Raw genomic sequence first — 21,871 nt, 5'->3', positions numbered from 1 at the left:
CTAGTAATGCTTCTTGCCTTAAAGTCCTTTTTTTGTATAAGTATAGCCAAAACAGTTTTTCCTTTGTTAATACTTGCTTGACATGTTTCTTCATAATCTGTTTTCCAATTTTTTTGTTTCCTTAAATTTTCAGTTGTGTGTTTCTAACAGTATTTAGTTGGATTTTTTTTTTTTTTTTTGGCTGAGCCGAGTGGCTTGAGGGATCTTAGTTCCCCAACCAGGGATTGATCCCAGGCCACCACAGTGAAAGTGCTGAGTCCTAACCACTGGACCACCAGGGAATTCCCTTGTAGTTGGATTTTTAAATTTGGGGGCTGCTGGGACAGTACAGCTCAGTCTGTCTTCAGTTTTAGCAAGTTATTCTGGGGAAACAAGATGGTAGATTGTTTTCTTTAGGTGGTGGTAGTAAAGTGACGTTCATTGAGGAGCAAGTTCATTGTTAGGATTTTTAGCTAGTGTGACAAAGGCAGAATACTCCATTAGTAGTAGAACTGTTGAATGTTAGTCAGCTGATTAGTTATTTTTCTTTCTGATAAAACTTTATTTGCAGTAGGTCTATATAAGTGCTTTATCACAGAACATAATAATTAGCTGTAATTGCCGTTTGGTTTTTTTTTTTGTAATTGCCATTTTTAATTGGTATAGTTCTGATTTAAGCTTTTCTCACTTTTGAAATATTTACTTTTATCTCAGTTACAATGAATGAAGTGTAAATTGTCCTCATTGCTGAAATCACTGCTGTCTTTGATTTATATTAAAAGCAGATCTCACCATAAAGTAAATATAAGCTCTACATTAATTTATTTCTGGAAATGAATTAATTATTATTTAAGAAAATATTTGACTTTTAATATTCATAAATTGAATGTTTTACTTATTCTTTAAAGCTGTAATTTGAGTATAATAGTTTGATTACTTAGAATTTTTTTAATTTCTAATGTTAGTGTGAAAGAAAAAACATGGTATGGTTTATATTATCATGTGAAAAATTAATTCAAATGAGTATTTTTGTCAAGAAATCTATAAAACTTTAAAACTAAATTTTAGCATGCAGTGTCTAATAGTATCCTTTGTTCAGTTGATACAAGAAACAGTAAACAGAATGATTTATATCTGAGTTAAAGTAATGCCCTAACTATGAAAAAAAAAAACTCTGATATACATTATTCAATTATGATTTTACTAAGGAAATAAGGCTGAATGTTTGAATCACATGATTTTGTTATCAGGACTCTGGGTTGCTGGTGATAGAAACTGAATTAGAGCTTAAATAAACAACAAGAGAAGGGGTGGCTTTATTGGCGGAACACTGGAGCGGCTCACATAATTGAAGAACTGTGGCAGGCAGCTTGGGGACTTTGAGGACTGGAAGTGGGGATAGAGTGTCTCAAGTATTCTAGCTTTGCATCTCTCTGGGCATTGGTGTGGGATCCTCTCAGGTTTCTCCTGGTTCATAGCTGCACAGTCCAGAGTCTCTTCTAAGTGTCTCAGTAATATTTTCCATGGTGCCCAGAGGCCAAAAAAATAACAGTTCCATTTATAAAGTGGTTAGGGCCAAACATCCTAAGTATTTATTTCCTAACAATTTAATTATTTGAAAAGTTGAACATGCAATTTGAAAGAGAACATTTTAATTTCCATATATATGCATGTTAGATACTGCACAGATTCTCAAGCCTTAGAATCAGACATTACACCTCTATTTCTTGTTCCACACTGATTGTTACATGGTGCTTGCTTTTTATCATAGTAGCTGCTAAAACTCCTGCTGCTTAAAGAAATGTCACTGAAAGGAATGTTTTGTGAGTTAATATTGAAATTATGAATGACCTCAGATAGTCGTTTGTGTGGTCCACTAGATGTCAGTTATTGCCGTTTCCCTTAAAAACTAAAAACAGTCCTGTAGGGACCCTGTGAACTTGCTGTGGTAGGCCCAGGGTGACTTGGTGCACAGAGAGGGGACTGAGTCTAGTAGAAGAGAAGGATTCTCATTGGTTCCCCCTTGGTTCATGTGGTTGAGGGAATAGGCTATGACTTGGTTAACCTGGGTTACTCACCCAACTCCTGTGCTTAGAAGGGCATAATATTCCATTGTATGGGTATATCAGTTTACCTATTTCCAGTTGTTTAAAAATTGTAAACAGGGTGTAAATTCACATCTTGTATATCTGTGACTATTTCTATAGCATATAGATTCTATTAAGTCTCACCTAATACTTGAAAAAAGTTTTATGGATTTGAAAACATGATTATTTGTGCTTTAAAATTATCTGGGTAATTGAGGATCAGAGACCTAAGAGCTAAAACTATAACACTCTTAGAAGAAAATGTAGGGGAAAAATTTCATGACGTTGCATTTGGCACTGATTTCTTGGATATGACATCAAAAACACAGGCAATAGAAGAAAGAAATAGAATACACCATCAAGAGAGTGAAAGGCAACCCAAAGAATGACAGAAAATATTTGCAAGTCATGTCTGATAAAGGATTAATATCTAGAATATATAAAGAACCACAATGCAACACCAGAAAACAACCCAACTAAAAATAGGCAAAGGACTTGAATAGACATTTCTTCAAATAAGTTATACAGATGGCCAGTAAGCACGTGAAAAGAGGATTAGTATCACTGATCATTAGGGAACTGCAAGTCAAAACCACGGGATACCACTTCACACCCATTAGGATGGCTATTGTCAAAAAGTGGAACAGTGTTGATGAGGATATGGAGAAATTAGAATCCTGGTGTATTGCTGATAGGAATGTAGAATGGTACAGCTGCTGTGGAAAACAATGTGGTGGTTCCTTAAAAAATTAAACATAGAATTACCATGTGATCCAACAATTCCATTCCTTGGGTATCTAGCCAAAAGAAGTGAAATCAGGGACTCTTAACAGATTTGTACATCAGTGTTCGTAGCAGCACTATTCACAGTAGCCAAAAGGTAGCAACAACCTAAATGTCCATCAGTGGATGAATGTATAAACAAAATATGGTACATACAGTCATCCCTCGGTATCCATGGGGGATTGGTTCCAGGACCCTGTGGTGAATACAAAAATCCAAGGATGCTGAAATGCCTTGTATAAAATGGCATAGTATTTGGCGTAGTATTTGCATATAACATACACACATCCTCTGGTATGGTTTAAATTGCTTCTCGATTACTTGTAACACCTAATATATATAATGTAAATGCTATGTAAATACAATGTAAATGCTGTATAGTTTCTGGCAAGCACAAATTTTTTTGCTGTATGGAACTTCTGGATTTTTTTCCACCTAAATTTTATTTATTTATTTATTTATTTATTTATTTTTTAATTTTTGCGGTACGCGGGCCTCTCACTATTGCGGCCTCTCCCGTTGCGGAGCACAGGCTCCGGACGCGCAGGCTCAGCGGCCACGGCTCACGGGCCCAGACGCTCCGCGGCATGTGGGATCTTCCTGGACCAGGGCACGAACCCGCGTCCCCTGCATCGGCAGGCGGACTCTCAACCACTGCGCCACCAGGGAAGCCCCACCTGAATATTTTTGATCTGCAGTTTGTTGAATATGCTGAGGGGAACTTGAGGATATGTAGGATCTACTGTACATACAATGAAGTATATTTGGCCTTAAAAAGGAAGTTTGGGATGATGAAAAAGTTCTGGAAATGGATAGTGGTGGTGATTGCACAACAGTGTGATATACTTAAGGCCATTGGATTGTACACTTAAAATGATTAAAATTGTAAATATTATATATTTTGTACCACAGTAAAAATAACTCTGAAAAAACTACCTTAAATTTGTACTTTGTTATATTTCAACTATACCTTAATAAAGCTAAACAAAATCTTGGAATAATCTAAAAAATTTGTGAAGACTTTAAAGATGATGAAACAATAAACTGCATAGTTTTGAAAGACAATTTGTTCTGCAAAGTAATATTCTTATGGAGGCAGGTCTGTGGAACAGAGGCAAGCAACTGATATTTTTAACTTTTTAAAAAAAATTTATTAATTTATTTTCGGCTGCGTTGGGTCTTCGTTGCTCCGCGTGTGGGCTTTCTCTAGTTGCAGCGATTGGGGCTACTCTTTGTTGAGGTGCACGGGCTTCTCATTGTGGTGACTTTTCTTTGTTGTGGAGCACGGGCTCTAGGCGTGCGGGCTTCAGTACCTGTGGCTCACGGGCTCAGTAGTTGTGGTGCACAGGCTTAGTTGCTCCGTGGCATGTGGGATCTTCCCGGACCAGGACTCAAACCCGTGTCCCCTGCATTGGCAGGGGGATTCTTAACCACTGCACCACCAGGGAAGTGCCGATATATTTTAACTTTAGGAAAACTTTTAATTATCCCTGGTGGCACCTTCATCCATATGGGATGAAAATATGTCTTATTGCTAAATGGTGCAAAACAGATTTGGAGGGTCATATTTATTGTTACTGGTGGTTTGCTGTCAGAAGAGAGAACAAATTTTTTTTTTTATAATGGGGTTCGGATTGGGCTCTCTACTTACCATATAGGGTTCTTACTAGTGATAGAGATCAAATGGAGAGTATGCTTATTAAGTTCACAGATGACTTGTAAGCTCCTTGGAGGATAGAATTAGAGTTCAGAATTATCTTGACAAGTGAGAAGATGTTGTAAAGAATAAAGATTTTAAGGAACATGTGTCAAATAGTGTACTTTAGACAGTGGATAATAAAACACTGATGAAAATCTCTAGATTTGTGGGAGAATGAAATTGAATAAAACCTATACTGTTCTTTGAAAAATATAGTTGAACATGTAGTAAGTATGTAAGAAATAAACATGCTCAATATTACAGGGGTTCCTTACTTGGATACTCTTTATGAGCAGTAAAGTTAGCATCAAGTTTTACTGTATTAGCGAACTTATTTAATGGAGAGGCAGTGTGGTATAGATACTTATAATGTAAACTGTGGAGCCAGAATGCCTAGGTTTGAATTCTGGCTTCTCCACTTAGCTGGTATAAGTTTAGGAAAGTTACTTGTTTGTATATCTTTTTTCAACTGTAAATGGTAACAATAATGGTTACTACTTTATAAAATTATTGTGGGGTTAATTGAGTTAGTATACATAATACTTTTAAAACAGTGCCTGACAGAGGGAAATGCTCAATAAAAGTTAACTGCTAATAAAACAAGCTTGACAGCTGGCCACAGTTGACTCATAAATAGGAGATTATACTTGTTTCGTTTGACTGTTTTCTCTCCTTGTTCTTGCTGTTACTCAAAAAATTATTAAAAATAATTTGGACTTGTTCTTCCTATGCAGCATGCCAAAGAGTATTTCCATATTTTTTGATGCTGTAGAGTCAGCTATTCATGTGGGTGCAGTACTATTCAGGTTCTTTGCCAATTATCAAAAAGCATTAAATGTATATGACTGAAAAATTATCTTGGCTTCAAATTGGAAGAAACTGCTTTATTTCACCTTTGTTAATTCAAGAAAGGTTGAGAAAAGGAAAGAGGAGGAGTCCAGTTTTGGGGGTAGAAGCAAAATTATTACACAAAGAATGGGACATAAAAAGGACACTTTAGAAGTGGCTTGATCAAGAATTCCTACTTTTATATGATGGTCTGAACGAGATCAAAGAGGATTAAGACCACCTCTTTCTTGCTGTCACTTTTGTATTCCATATCTTTGTTTTGAAGCAGTATTTCTAGCTTGACAAAAATGACCCTCATTTTACACAAAAGCAGCATTCTGTTAATAGAATGCTGTATTAACTATAATATCAGTTATTACAGTTATCAAGTTCCTGTTTGCTTCAAGAAGTTTTTACATGTTAGTGAAACTATAGTTACAGTTTTCTGGTCACATATTATCTATTTTTAGTGTAATACTGGAACGTGAAAGTGGAAAGCACTCCAGTTTTCCCATGATTGTAATGAGAATTATCACCTATAACCTCTCTTCCAGTTATCTTTAATTGCTTATGAGAAAAACTTTTATGATATCTCAAAACTCTTAAGCTTGGGTACATAGCTGAAGAAAATGAAAACATTAATTCGAAAAGATATATGCACCCCAGTGTTCATAACAGCATTATTCACCGTAACCAAGATATGGAAGCAACCTAAGCACCCATCAACAGATGAATAGATAAGGATGATGTGTATATACACAATGGAATACTACTCAGCCATATAAAAGAATGAAATCTTGCCATTTGCAGCAACATGGGTAGACTTGGAGGGTATTGTGCTTAGTGAAATGTCAGACAAATACTGTATGATGTCATTTATATGTGGAATCTAAAAAATAAAACATACTAGTGAATATAACAAAAAAGAAACAGACTCACAGATACAGAGAACAAACTAGTGGTTACCAGTGGGGAGAGGGGCAAGTTAGGGGAAGGGGACAAAGAGGGAGGAACTACTAAGCATGAAATAAATAAAGATACAAGGATATATTGTACAAGACAGGGAATATAGCCAATATTTTATAATTATAAATGGAGTATAACCTTTAAAAGTTGTGAATCACTATGTTGTACATCTGAAACTTATATTATAAATTATACCTCAAAAAAACCTCTTAAGGAGAGAAATTTAATTGATCAAAACATTTTGAGTACCTCTTGAGGGAACTTGCCTCTGTGTGTTTGAGAGAGAGTGAGAGGAAAAAGAGGGAGAAGGAGGAGGGTGAGAGAGTTAGGGGAGGGAGAGAAGTAGACCTAAGTAAAAGAGAATAAATGTTAAATCATGTGTACTTGCAAAAATGCAGTGAAAGTTTAGTGGTTTGGAATACTAGAGGAGCTCTAGGGATCTGGTTGGTGGAGAAAGGGCCAGTCTGGGTATAGGAAATAACATAAGCAATAGCAAGGCATTTGGAATGGACACAGAATGTCCTAGAGGGAAGAATAAGATTTTCATGTGGGGGAGACCTTGTCATTAAGAAGGAAGGTCCTCATTTTGGGGAGGTCTTGTTGAGAGGTATGTTTAGATCTTGACAAGTACTATGATAGTATCCTGAGAATTGAGAATGTGTAGAGAATAACATTGGTTAACATAACAATGGTTAACATTGCTTGGCTCAGTCAGTTAAGTGATTTCTTCTTGGTTAGCCTCAAATGCCTACGACTAAAATTTTTGCTTCAGCAAAATCACATTACTTTTTTTTTATTTTGGACTTTGAAAGTTTTTAATGAATAATGGAAACTTATACGTCTTTCAATCCCAAGGGTTTATTCTGTATGAAGAAAGGCAGGTAGAAATGTTGGATTTATGGTAAGAACTAGAATATAGAGGTTTTAAATGGGAATGGGTGTGCTTGAAACGTTGATTCAGTGGGTAGGTAATAGGAGGCTCTGGTTAATTTCTTGTATTGACCTAAATTATGCTTGTTTTTTAAATCTAGAAAACAGTTATTGAGCATGTTTCTTGTCCTCATCAGAATTAGTATTCATTGAACATTGATTAGAAAACTATTAATGTTATCTCCATTTTACAGATGAGAAGACTGTATCACTTTGGGGATTTCACTCAGTTTGGAGCCAAAATTCACATCCAGAACAGTCTGATTGCAGAACCTATGCTCTTACCTAGTAAGCTATATCGTAATGCCTCTTGTTAAGCGGTAGTGGTAAGGCCCTTGGGTTCAGATGTTGAGTGTTGAGTGGGAAAATGACCTATATAGATAATCACGGTCTAGACAGTTAGAAATGTAAATAATTATAATGACATGTAGTAAGTGTTATAAAATAGAGCTGTATTGAAACTGCACAGTGAACTCTGAAGGGAAAGTTTTCACAGTGAAATTAATGTTTTCAAGCCAAGTATTGAAGGATATGTTGGATTTATCCAAATGGATTAGGCGGTATGAGTAAATCAGGCAGAGGTAGTAGCAGTGACAAAAGCTCATGCATGAAAAATTTTAAAGAAGCCTCAAGTCGTTCATTCCGGACATATACGCCATAGGGCATATCTTTTTTGAGCAGGGACGTTTTATGGAAATGTCTGTTGACAGGATCGATATGCAGGTGATGTTCAAAGAGGAATTGACCAGAATCAGTTCTAAGTTCAGTTGTAACTGGTTACTTTGTTTCATAGGTAATAAGGTCTAAATAAATTGAATTCAGCAAATGTTTGAGAACCGGTTTGCTAGACCAGTGGTGGTGGCCCTGGTGGCATGGAATGGAAAGATGGAAATTGAGCATTTCAAAGAAAGCAGTGGGAGATGGTATCAGATTTTGTTATTGGAAAGAGTGTCAGATGGTTTCCAGTCTTGAAGACCTAGGCTGACCAAGATTCCCAATGGAATATTAAGAAAGAAGATATGGTGGGGGAAGGGAAGGGAGGCCAGTGATGGCTTCTGTTTGGAATATGTAGAGTTGGAGGTGCTTCATTGACAGTCCAGAGGAGATCTGCTATTCTGCTCCTGTGCCAGCAATAGCAGTCAGGATTGGGGAAGCTGTGGGAGCTCTCACGTAGTAGTAGCAGAAACCTTGAGAGAGGCTATCATTTCTGTGGGGGAGGACTGGATGTTGTTGTTTATGGCCCTGCTCAGGCCTGCTTTGAATGGTTTCAGACTTTTAATGGTTTGGAAAAATAGGTCTTATGAAGCAACATGAGAGAATAAAGCAGCCCGAGGAAAGACAGGTAGCAGTTTGTCTTATGAAGGATTTGTATTAGCATATAGTGCAGTATAACCCAAACCTCTCATTAATATATTACCTACACGATTTTTTTGCAGTATCTGTATACCAAATGATAATGCATCTTAAAATCAAGTTTTTTTCTTTCTTGGTGATATGTAAGTTTAATGGTGTGCCTTGACTTCGGTGGCATCTCAGAGTCAATAGAATGCAGAATGTTTTTTCCAGTGCTCATTAGCATAAGTATATAGTTTTGTTTTTTAAAGGCCTTTGTGTTACATTTAAATCCTCTCAAATATCACCAATGGTATGTATACCATACCATGGAAACAACTGAAAAAATACCTATATGTTGTAGAATATAGGTTTTAGGTTAGATGTTGAAGAGTAAATCAGTAGAAAATGTAAACTCTTCCCAAGGTTTTTATATTTCTTTGCATTTTAGCATATGTGTGTCCTGACTAAAAACAGAATACAGAATGTGTTTGTCCATTCATAGGCCTGATGTTTACCAGAGAGCTTGGGTAAATGCATTATTCCTTACACCTCTTTTAGACTTCAGTTTCTTTGACAAACTATTTTCATGTTGGAAAATGCAAGAAACATGAGTGGCTCAGATTGACCTTGAAAGTGTGGTATTATTCTTAGTAGTTATGTTCACATGCTTATTGGAAACTTGAGAATTCCGGTCACTTGTCTGTGGATTTTTTTTTTTTTTTTGGCTGCACCGCGCCACATGCATGATCTTAGTTCCCGACCAGGGATCGAACTCCTGTTCCCTGCAGTGGAAGCTTGGAGTCCTAACCACTGGACCACCAGGGAAGTCCTAGTACTTAAGTTTTTTGATGTATAAACAATATATTTAGAATACTCAATATGTTTAGAATAGGTTGATATTAGGCTGTATGTTTGAGCAGTTTTTCATCTTGTTTTAGAGAATATTTTACCTATATTTTATTTTTATTTATGTATTTATTTTTTAAATAAATAAATTTATTTATTTGGCTGTGTTGGGTCTTTGTTGCTGCATGTGGGCTTTCCTCTAGTTGCGTAGAGCAGGGGCGGCTACTCTTTGTTGTGGTGTGCGGGCTTCTAATTACGGTGGCTTCTCTTGTTGCGGAGCACGGGCTCTAGAGCGCAGGCTCAACAGTTGTGGGGCACAGGCTTAGTTGCTCTGCGGAAGGTGGGATCTTCCCGGACCAGGGCTCGAACCCGTGTCCCCTGCATTGGTAGGCAGATTCTTAACCACTGCGCCACCAGGGAAGTCCCTTACCTATATTTTAATGTGCTTACTATGAATATAAGTAATTTAGCCAGCATGTTTTTTAAAAAAGCTCTCGCCCCCTTCCTTTTCTGATTAATGGATTAAGCAAATTGATAGCTTAAGAATTTTTAAAATTCAAGGTTTGGTTTTTGTCTTCAGTTTGAACCTATGACTTGTCTTGAGGTTTTCAGAGTGGTTAATTTAAGTGCAGTTATTTAAGGACAAAGGAGAACCCTCTTTACTTAATAAGACTTTATTTCTTATTAGCTTCGGACTTTTGCCCTCCTTTTCTTAAGTAAAGCATGTTCGTGAATTCTACTTTTTGACTTTAGCTGAAAATTTTTTCTTCCTGTGTGTATATATATATACTTTTTTGCGGTATGCGGGCCTCTCACTGTTGTGGCCTCTCCCGTTGCGGAGCACAGGCTCCGGACGCGCAGGCTCAGTGGCCATGGCTCACGGGCCCAGCCGCTCCACGGCATGTGGGATCTTCCCAGACCAGGGCACGAACCCGTGTACCCTGCATCGGCAGGCAGACTCTCAACCACTGCACCACCAGGGAAGCCCCCCTGTGTATATTTTGATGGCAGTTACATGTTTCCCTCTGTTTACATGAGATAAATATTACTAGTTTAAAAGGGTGGGTCTCTTTCTGGGGATCTTTTGAATTGTATTGGTCTTAAAAGGATTCGTAAGAAGATGGTGTTCTGGTCAAGACGATTTCTGGTCTTTTGGCTATTTAATAATTGAGAATTGAGGAGGTTATTGGGTTTTTATTGGCTTGTTTTTCAAAAATATGAGTAGCCCCCTACCTAATTGCCAGAATACAAATTTTAACTAGGCCAGCAGGAAGAAGAGTGTATTCTTTTTGTTGCACATATAGCCTCTACTATTGGAATTTTGTTTCTCTTTTATGAATATCCCTATTGGCTAGTTGGAGTTGGACAGTTTATAATTGAGATGACAGCAGTTAAAAATGTAAATCCGTTTCTTCTCTTCATTGTTAAGTTTTATGCTTAAAGGATGGATTTGCATTTTCCTTCAGCTTTCTGGTCCTTGTCCATTTTGATGCCAGTTACTCTGCATAAAACTAAGTGGAGTGAACCAGAATTTTTCTGAAGAATCTGTTTACAGATGGGTAGAGAAACATTAACATTCCTATATATTATTAAAAAACTGATAAGCAGTATGCAGATTAGCTAGGTTTGGAATACTGATAGCTATTTTTTGAGTGTAGTTTAATTCCAAATTTTTCCTAGAATTGGTGTTGAATATCCCAAGTACCTAGGCATAATAGGAAAACCATGTCATTTATACATGGGCATACTTTTGACTTCCTATGGTAAGTAGACCTTCAAACTAAGTTGCTTGTCTTTAGAAAAGAAACCTCTCTTCCAGCAGTGAGGGCGGAGGGTTGGTATAAAAAGGGTGGGGTTTAGAGAGTCTGTTTTTGCCACTCTAGGGCAGGATGCAGAAGCAAAGCATATTAGAATAAACACTGTAAATTTGCAGATTTCAAAATGACATTGGTATTATTGAATTTTACATAATTTTTTAGTTGTCTTTAACAAAAATAAATTTTTGGTCTTTGCTACCTCACTGATTTCTTTTTCTGAGTACGTAAGAAATAGGAGCTCATAATTTAAGCCTTATTAAAAAACGTTTTGAGAACCTATTGTAAAACTGCTCATCTTCATAGGGATTGGTCATTTAAGTGTTTTGTCCAAGAAAATGCAGTTATAATTTTATTCTTCGAACAGTAGGAGGCATGGACAGAGTCTGCAGTCTCATGTTGAGATAATCATGATTTTTTAAGAGGGGCAGAAGTCATTACAGGATTATAATTAGGAAAATTTAAGTTTCCATGAAGAGGTATATACTTCCTGATTAGGAATCTTTCTTTTTTTAAAAATAGAACATTTGACCTATGCATTGCCCTCGAGAACTTTGATTTGGGACAGTGCAGGGGAGAAAGGAGGGGGAAACAAAATTACTTCTTTCCTCTTCATCAGAGGTTAACGGAGAGCAAGTGGCAGGACATTAATGAGCATGCAAAAATTTGCCTTCTCTTAATTTCCCAACAGTAGACTTTGGAATTAGTCAAAGAAACAAAAGTCAGGAAACATTTTTCCAACACTGGGGCTAGTCTTTCTGATCTTTCCATAGCAGTTATAAATATTGAACTACCTCTGGCACTTAGATGAAATGATCCTGCTTGGCTTTTAATTTAATTAATTTCTAGTGCTTTGAATGCCTGGATTTTCTATCTCGATAACCGAGACTTAAGTATTTGGTTTCTGTTAAGAGTTTTTTTTCTTAGGAGATAGGGAACATTTCTTCATTTACCATGATGAATCTAAATGCTGCCTTATAAAATTAGATTTAAAATCCTTAATTTCAGTAGTAAAATGATACCTGCCTTGTGACTTTTCATGGAGGATATAGAGTCAGAAAATAATGTTACAAATTACAGAAATTCCTTACAATCCTATTAATGATTTAATATATCTGAGTAGTATGAAGTGAATGTTTTCTTTTTTAAAAAAATAGATAGTATTTATTTATTTATTTGGTTGCACCGGGTCTTAGTTGTGGCTTGCTGGCTCCTTAGTTGCAGCACATGGGCTCCTTAGTTGTGGCAGGCGGGCTCCTTAGTTGGGGCATGTGAACTCTTTGTTGTGGCATGCATGTGGGATCTAGTTCCCTGACCAGGGATTGAACCCAGGCCCCTGGCTTTGGGAGCGCAGAGTCTTATCCACTGCGCCAGCAGGGAAGTCCCGTGAATAAATTTCTTTATAGAAGTGATTATAAAGAGCAAGTCAAAACATTAAAAAAAACCTTTTTTGAAATTATTTTTACCCTTTTTAGCAGATTGTATTATATCTTCGGTTTTAATCTTTTCTGGTCACCACCAGAAAATGTCTTCACTAAGACATCATGTATGATATATGCTCCCCCGCCCCCCTTTTGTATAAGGATTAAGTTTAAAAGGGAAACACTTGTAAAATAAGTGATTTTAAAAGGTACAAATCAAATTCGATAAAGTTCATTTGATCACAGCTGATCTTTTCTGAGAACATGGTCAAGGGCTTCCTTTTGCCCACTTGAGATGTGAAAAGCAAAAAGGTGCATCTGAAGTACAGTCAGATCTCAGTGTCTAAAAATTCTAGAGCACACTTTCTTTGCTTTTGACTTCTCACATTTTTGGGTCCCATTTGGAAAAGCAGCTGTCAGTATTTCAGCCACTTAAATGAAGACAAATGATCTTAAGTATTGATCGCTAACCAACTGTTTGAAATTCTGTCTATTGCAGATACTCCTTTGAGGAATGTATTCAGAACTTCTCCCACATTAAAACAAAACAAACCAAAAAAAACTCCTCATAGAATGAACCACACTCTGTACCACTAATGTAGTCACAGAATTATTCAAGATTGATCTTTGGTCATTATCTATTGAAACAGAATTTTACTTGTTAGAGTGAACATTATCATTAATGTTGCTGGTTCAAGAGACTTACTGTTAGTAAAAGACTCTTTGATACAGAAATTTGATTATAACATGGAGTTCATCTGACCATTTCTGACAACCTACTGGATTTTTGTTTTTCAAGAAGATGGTTGTTTTTTGCTTAGGAAATGATAATATTTTAGCTGCTTATCTGTGTCCTACAGCTGGCAGAGGAATGCAGTACTCTGACCATGAATTTGCGTCTGTATCCCTGAAAACACACAGACCTTACTTAGTGTTTTCAAAAGAGGTAGAAAAGACATGTGGCATCTTTTTAAAAGTTTTTTTTTTTTTTTAATAAATTACCGTGTTTGGAAAACTCACTGAGTTTTCCAGGACACTGACTCAATTTTGTATTTAGTTTCTTTTTACTTTTTTTTTTTGAAACATGGTCCAAATAAGTAGAGGGGGGAAAAGTCCAACTGAGAGCATTCAGCCATACTTTTTATTTTATTTTTTAACATCTTTATTGGAGTATAATTGCTTTACAATGGTGTGTTTCTGCTTTATAACAAAGTGAATGAGCTATATAGCCATACTTTTTGAACTGTCTCTCGGTTTTTATTTTCATTTATAGTTGACTTCAGCAGCAGAAGTTTAGAAAACTTGAGGTTTGGGCTCCTGTACAGGGAGTAAGACCAAACCACAGTAGTTTTACTCAGTTGCTAAATGCTTGAGTTTTGGGTAATACTAGTGATTAAATCATCTCCCCACCATGGAATAATCTCCCCAACATGCCATAGAATCCTAGTTTGGGAAGGTCATATCATCCATCAGATATCCGAAAAGTTACTAGGCATAAATGAGGAAGCACTAAGAAGCTGCCCAAAGTAGTAGCAGTTGTAAAGTCACTTCTTAAAATTTAACATCTCTGAATTACTTTATGACCTCCACACTCAAGTTTTGCTGTCAGTGTTTCTTACTATGCAGTGCATGTGCAAGAAAAGCCATTTCTTTCACATACAGTGAAAATAAAAGATTCCTTTAAAATTACTCAGTGTTGCCTTCTTAAAGTTTTGAACCCTCAATCATTCCTACATTTGAAAGTGAGACAGGGCTGTAAAAAAATACTTCATGGGGTGGGATAGGGAGTGTGGGAGGGAGACGCAAGAGGGAGGGGATTTGGGGATATATGTATATGTATATAGCTGATTCGCTTTGTTATAAAGCAGAAACTAACACACCATTGTAAAGCAATTATGCTCCAATAAAGATGTTAAAAAACAAACAAAAACTTCATTGTTCTTTTGAAGTTAAAATGTACCCTAGGCAAAAAAGTGCTGCTTTAGCCACCCTTCCCCACCCTGGACACCGCTCCCCCCCCCCCCCCCATTTTTAGGAGGCCTGGCCTGAGTCTCTTAAGTTTTTCCTTGTGAATTTGGTTTGACCTAATTAGTTTTTGTAGTTTGGATTCACTTATTATATAAATGGCCCAAATTGGTGTGCCTCTTTGTTGAAGCTGATCTAGTAGGTGGCATACACATGATAACAAACTATTCCATGTAGGTGTCCGTTCCTTATTAGCCTTCTCAGGGCCTCCATGCCCTTCTTCTTAATCAGTATCTCATTGTCTTCCAGAAAGACATTGACTGTGCTTTGCAGCTGCACAGTAATATCTAGTATTTTAGTATTTAATAATCAAGTATATTTTTATTCTCTTTAGGGTTTCCTCTTGAAATAGATAAAATTCTATCCATAGTATAATTACATGATTGTAAAAAAATTTATCTTTTTCAGATAACTGCCAATTCTTTTTCTTTTCTTTTAACACTATCCCCCAGATGGAACTTAAGGGTGACCATAGTTAACCCTTGCCCCACACAGCTGCCCTGGCTGGCTGTTCATTAGTGCTTTATTTGTTTAAGAATCCCATGTTACTAGACACTTTAGGTAATTGCTTAGATTTAACGTAACCACTTTACATTCTACCTCTTCAAATATATGACCGTTCAAGGTCACCCAAACATAACTGTTCCTACTCTGAGGTGTACATGACTGGTATCACAGGATATCATCTGGCTTCATGAGAAGGTAGCTGGTGGCACCAAAGAGCTTCTTTCAGACTTACTTCTACATGGCCTTTATCTGGCAAATAGTCCTAAGAGGCATGGGCAGGTTTTAAAATTTTGTTGGCAGTGTTTCACAATGGCATACTTGTTTCCAACCAAGTAGATGTTTGGTTGTGGTTAAGAGGAATCATTGCTGGCATTGAAGCAGACCTGCCTGAACATTTTTGTTGAATCTTCCTGTTGTTTGGTCCATGTCTTGGAGCTTTACACCTGTGGAAACTATACACAAACACTTTTGTATTAATGGACTTAATATCTTTGACAGAATAAATTACCAAGTAATTTCTAAACATGTCAGATGATCCTTGTAGTAGATGTAGTGATTTCTTTGAAGTAAATGTAACACCATCAATTCATTGTTACCACTAGACTTAACCTGTCTCTTGAATTTAATCCCATTTCACCCCTTATTACTGGCTGGACATACATCTACTTGGGAGGCCACCTTTAAAGTCAGGGTATCATATCTGGTGTTGCTTCCTTGGAATCTACCCTTCATTTCTTAACAATACCATTCTTTTTCTACTCACCACAGGCCTTAGAATTTTGCAGTTATCTTTGACAACATGGTCTGCCCCCTTTTTTCCATTCCTAATCAACTACCAAGCTCAGGCAATTAATGCTTTCACTCATTTTGGTGTCTTCTGCATTTTTACTATGGTTGAGATATTGGGCCCTTAGCAGTTCATATCTGCACTACTAGTCTAGGAACATCCTAAGTGACTTTTCCCCTCCAGACCATCCTACTTCCTGCTTTTTAATACTACCATTTTCATGTTGTTATTCTCCTGCTCATAAAGCTTTTGGTTTAGTGCCATCGAATGAAATCTAGCTTCCTTAGCTTGGCATTCAAGGCCCACAGTGTGTCCTGTCTTTTTAGTCTTATTTTCCTGAACATGATTGGTATTCTGACCTATTCTTTATTTCTCAAAAATGTGCTTTCTTCCCACTGTGGTATTAATAGCCATCCTTACTTGGCTTCCATCCCCTCTTTCTCTTTATTTAAATTCCACCTAATCTGTAGGACTCAAGTTGAAGTGTTCCACCTCCTGTGAAACTTCCCTGGGTTGTCTCTCCTCTGAACTCTGAGTACTTGCATGTCATTGGATAGTTAACCTTGTAGTACTCTGATACTTCTTGGGTTACAATGAACTATGTCTCATTATTTTTTGCATTTAATACTTAAGTGGAATGTACCTTCATATATATTGTTTTATCTGGTTGGGTTTTTTTTGTTTTTTGTTTTTGTTTTTGCGGTACGCGGGCCTCTCACTGTTGGTGGCCTCTCCCATTGCGGAGCACAGGCTCCGACGCGCAGGCTCAGCGGCCATGGCTCACGGGCCCAGCCGCTCTGCGGCATGTGGGATCCTCCCGGACCGGGGCACGAACTGGCGTCCCCTGCATCGGCAGGCGAACTCTCAACCACTGCGCCACCATGGAAGCCCTATCTGGTTGTTTTTTTTTTTTTTAATAGCTAAGGACAAAGAGACCTAGCATCTGTTCTTTTTAACAAATGTTTTCTTATTATCCTAAATAAAATTCATAGATGATATAATGTACCTACAGATGTAGTTTTTAAAAAATCAATAACCTTACTATAGTATAAAGGAAAAATGAAAAAAACTTGTAACTTGTATTTCAGGTTTCAAATACTCAGCAAAAATTATACTCTAGAAAGAAAAATTCTTACAGATTTAAAACCCCTGAACTTTCCTGCTATACTGTGTTGTACCTCCTTAAACAACTTAACAGGACCAATCTTGATACTAATATGATTTGTATCTGAAGTTGCAAGTTATGAATAGCCTTAGTTCCTTTCCCATACAGCATGTGGTCAGTATAGCCCAGCCTGTATTAAACTAAAATTAACTTTTACAAAATTTAAATTAAAAGTTACTGGGAGACAAAAATAACTACTTGTAAAGTGGTTAAAACACTTTATTATTACATGTTTAGCCTCCTCTTATATGGTTCTTACTTGTTTAAAAAATGGTTCCAGAGGTTATGGCAATAATGTGATATGTTGACTGACTCTTTAATTTTAGGACTTTGATATTTTGTACAGTCCTGTTCATATATGTGACTTTATGTCACATAAACAGCTCAAAAGGATGAGTTGCCTGCCAATACTGAGAGAAGTCTTTACAAAGGAATCAGGTTGATAAGGTCTTTTATCTCTAAAGATCAGATTGTTGCCTAGTTGTGACAAGAATTCTTTGTGGTTAGACTATACTCCTGCCTCTCTGATTTTTTTCTTACACAAAAAAGACCCCTTGATAGAAGCCAATTATGTGTACAAATTAAACTGCCAAGTCCAAACCTAGATCTCCTGTGATCTTCTTAGTTGTTTAAAGTACTTGTTCCTTTAGTGGCAGAGGTTTACCTGAGAAGCCATCAGAAATGATGCTAGATTGATAGAGAAAAACTCTTAAAGAGGAGTATTTATAAATTCTTGGAAAGTTCTATCTGTGCAGTTCTGTAGTTTCTAAAAGCATGCTAAGGCCTGACTTGGCCCGTTTTGCACAATTAAACATTCTAAAACCTGTGGTTGACTAAATAGTTCACATTGTAACAATTTAAAAAATAATGTATTGTCATCGCATTCTAACTTGTAGAGAAAAGTCTTGTGGGGAGATCTAAGTGGCTTAACTTGATACTTAGGATATTTGTCATTGTAAAACTACTGGTTTTTCTTTTGCAGATTTTCTTGTGAAACGTTCCAGTAGAAAAAGTTCTTGGGACAAACTTCATTTGGTAAGTTTGTCCCCCTACCTCCTGCCCCCTACTATACTCTCTGCTGTTCTGAGGCAGCAAAAGGTAATTTATAGATGAATTTTGGGGGCCTGTTTTGTCTGTGGACATAATTATTTAGGTGAACCCTTGTATGTTCACTTTAATGTTAAATCTCAATATTTGGTGGTTTGGTTTTTTTTTCCCATTAGGACTCAAGCCAGATTACTTTTCCCATATATAATTGTGCCATAGTATAATATACTGTGCCTAGAAACTTGTATTTAAGTTGAGATTAAATGAGTTGTGGCCCTAATCTTTTGTTTAAAATAGTTCTTAACATGATGTTCTTTTAAATTGAAACTTGGTTCTTATTTTGAGTTTTCTTAAATTGTTAAATTTGTGTGAAAATCGAGGCCTCATTACTAGCATTAATGGCACCAATGTGACATTCAACTAGAAAATAACTTCTAAAAAATTTGTTAGTCCTGCCTCCAGTGTGGATGTTAACCCCTGTCCTGTCCTTTTTTTCATAGACCTTTATGGATCTGTTATTACCTAAGTCTTTATTACTGCCTCTTTTTTCTGCCATCTGTTTAATGGAGGAAATTATTATCTAAGTTTATTGAAAAGAGAAGTTGCTGTTTTGGTTTTAAGTTTCTGTATCCAAATCATTCCCTTGTTCCAGAACCTTTAGCTTGGCATTGCCTCCAGATTAAGGATCAAGCTCCTTAGCATGGCATTTTAGGCTCTTTATAAGTGAGCTTTAAGCACATCTACTGCAACTAGGCACTCACTTCCTCCATACATCTAGAAAGTCTTTTGCTGTAGCCAACCTGACCTACTTACTGTCCCTCAAATACTGTCCAATATCTTGCCTTTTTTTTTGGCAAGATATTTGCTTGTGCTGGTATTCTTTGCTTGTGCTGTTCCTTTACCCTCTTTGTCTCAAAATCTGTCTGGTTCAGCCATTAAAAGTGCGAGTGTTCCACAAAGCCTTACTTGAGTGCCCAGTTCAGAGTCCATTTCTCTGTCTTTTGCATCTCCATGATATTATATTTCTACATCTGTTATCACACTCTGCCTTATTAGTTATGTTTGTCACCCCACAGGATTGTGAATATCTTGAAGGCAAGAACTATCTTCATGTTTGAATTTTCAGATCACACAAACGTTCCCTGAGTCCTGGGATACTAGTGTCTTCTCAGTATAATTTCATTTTAATTAGGATTTTTGTTTTTGTTGTGTGTGTTTGGTTAAGAATAAGGGAGAAGAATTAGATTCTTTTATTCTAGTAGAGAAGAATTAGATTCTTTTGTTCTAGTAGAGATTAGTTATCATCTTGTTGATTCAGGGTACTGTTTTTTTCCTTTCTATATAGGAAGGATTTATATAGTACATATAATGTGTCCTTGTAGTCCAAGTTGCTCAGTATCTCACTTGGCTGAGTTATTGTTGGCAAGTGTGAGTTTTAGTTACTGATTAAGGAATTGAGTAATTTCTTGTTAACAGGTGCCTGAAAGAATGAGATTCCATGTTAAATAGGAAGATAAATGTCTTACTTCGGTAAAGATTTCTCAGAAGTCACATTCTGAGACTGACACTGGAGACCAGTGAAGCCTGCAGATCCCAACTGTCAAATTCTCATACATACATTAAGAAAAGAGAAATCATTTGACTGCTTCAAATAAGAATTTTACCCTTCATTTGGCCTAGCAGGGTGCATATTAGACCTTTGGAGAGGAAATGTAATCCTAATGTATTACTTGACTCTGCAGTGTTTAATTTTTTAAAAATTTATTTATTTATTTTTGGCTGCGTTGGGTGGGTCTTCGTTGCTGTGCACAGGCTTTCTTTAGTTCTGTTAGGCGGGGGCTACTCTTCGTTGCCGTGTGCAGGCTTCTCATTTCGGTGGCTTCTCTTGTTGCGGAGCACCGGCTCTAGGCACCCGGGCTCAGTAGTTGTGGCGCACGGGCTTAGTTGCTCCATGGCATGTGGAATCTTCCCGGACCAGGGCTGGAACCCGTGTCCCTTGCATTGGCAGGTGGATTCTTAACCACCGTGCCACCAGGGAAGCCTGATGTTAGATTATTAAATTAATTTTGATACCAGGAAACATATTATTGGAATTAATATAATGTGGGTTCCAAATTAAAAGACTAAAGAGAGATGACAACTAGATCCAATGTGATCCTAGACTGGATCCTTTTATAGAGGGGGGAGGAAATCTCTGTAAAGGATGTGATTGGTTGACCAAATTGGAATATAAAAAGTAGATTAAAGTACTATATCAGTGTCAAGTTTCCTGAATTTGAAAGCTAGTTCTGTGGTTATATAAGAGATTAATTTTGTTCTTATAAAGTATATATTGAAGTAGTAAGGGGTAAAGAAGTAGCATGACTTGCCTTAAAGGCCCCAAAGGTCATAGAGTTTAGTGAATGACAGACTCAGGACTCCTGTCTCTTCTGCCCTCAGAACCATTGCTTTACATCCCTGATTTTTTTTTTTGATGGCTTTATCTTCACACTCTGTCTTAGGTAAAGTGAAAAGCTTTTATGTAATATTACTTTGAATTTCCTTTTTAAAAATGTCTTTGTAGAAAAGTTTATTTTTCTAATTACAAGGGTAAAGTAATTCTAAAAGTGTAAAAACAAAGTCCCTATTCCCACTTTTTTCCTTAGAGTGGTAACCATTGTTAACAATCATTATATCATTTTTCTGTACATGTACAAACGTTTCTGGATTAATACAAATAATGCTTATGCGTATTTTTATTTTAACTTTTCGAATTACAGAACATTAGAACTTCTACCAAGTTGATAACTGAGTTAGTGAATTATAGTTTCATAAATGGAATTAGTATGTGTAGTCTTTGGCAATAATGATCTCCCCCACCAAGTGTGTATCTTTTTCACCTAGTAAATTTATTTTTAAGAATCAGGGCTGCAGAAATAGTGACTTGTGCAGAGATATGGGCAAGGATGGTTATTGTGGCTATTTTGATTGTAATAGAAAAGTGAAAATAACCTAAATGTCTCAGTAATTGATGAATTAGTAGGTTATGGTGTATCGGAATATAATGGAATACTGAACTGCCATGTTGAAAGTATGTAGTGACACAGGAAGGATTTGGTACATTGAGGGAAAATGTGCAGAACAATGAATACAGTATGATCCTCCCCCCTCATTTTTCGGGGGTAGATTATGTATGTCTTTGTATATGAATAAAGTGTCCTGGACAGAATTATAAAATATTAACAGTAGTTGTTATTACGTGTAGTTGAAGCGAAGGGCAGCAAAGAACGAGAATGGAAGTTCTACTTATTTACTTAAAAAATAACAGATTTGAGATATAATTCATATATTATACTATACATTTGACCCATTAACGTATACAGTTCAGTGGCTCAGTATATTCATTGTGCTGTGCAACCATCACTGCAGTCAATTTTAGAACATTTTATTACTTCAGAAAGAAGCTCTCCATACCCTTTAGCTATCATCCCCCCTTACCTTCCACCTCTCCCAGATCTAAGCAGCTACTAATCCACTTCCTATCTCTATTAATTTCCCTGTTCCATTTCTGTCAAGTATGATATGTGGACTTTTGTGACCAGCTTCTTTTACTTGGTATAATGTATTCAAGGTTCAACTATATTGAAGCATGTATCAGTACTTCGCTCCTTTT

At 36.7% G+C, this 21,871-nt stretch overlaps 1 protein-coding gene across 5 annotated transcripts in view; it reads left to right on the top strand.

Annotated features, from left to right (window-relative positions):
• Positions 1–21,871, top strand: part of MTMR3 (myotubularin related protein 3) — a 144,481-nt gene that overhangs the window by 56,451 nt on the left and 66,159 nt on the right. For 3 of the 5 annotated variants that reach the window (XM_082853133.1, XM_082853129.1, XM_082853132.1), the window contains exon 2: positions 18,155–18,207. The gene's annotated coding sequence lies outside the window, so the exon portion shown is untranslated. Of the gene's footprint in view, positions 1–7,472; positions 7,561–18,036; positions 18,208–21,871 lie in introns of those variants that run through there. The other 2 variants (XM_082853131.1, XM_082853130.1) reach the window with 2 other exon arrangements.

Source organism: Leucopleurus acutus (genome assembly GCF_964270905.1).
Source record: "Leucopleurus acutus genome assembly, chromosome: 13".
NCBI lineage: Eukaryota > Metazoa > Chordata > Mammalia > Artiodactyla > Delphinidae > Leucopleurus > Leucopleurus acutus.
This window is presented reverse-complemented; position numbering and strand designations above follow the sequence as displayed.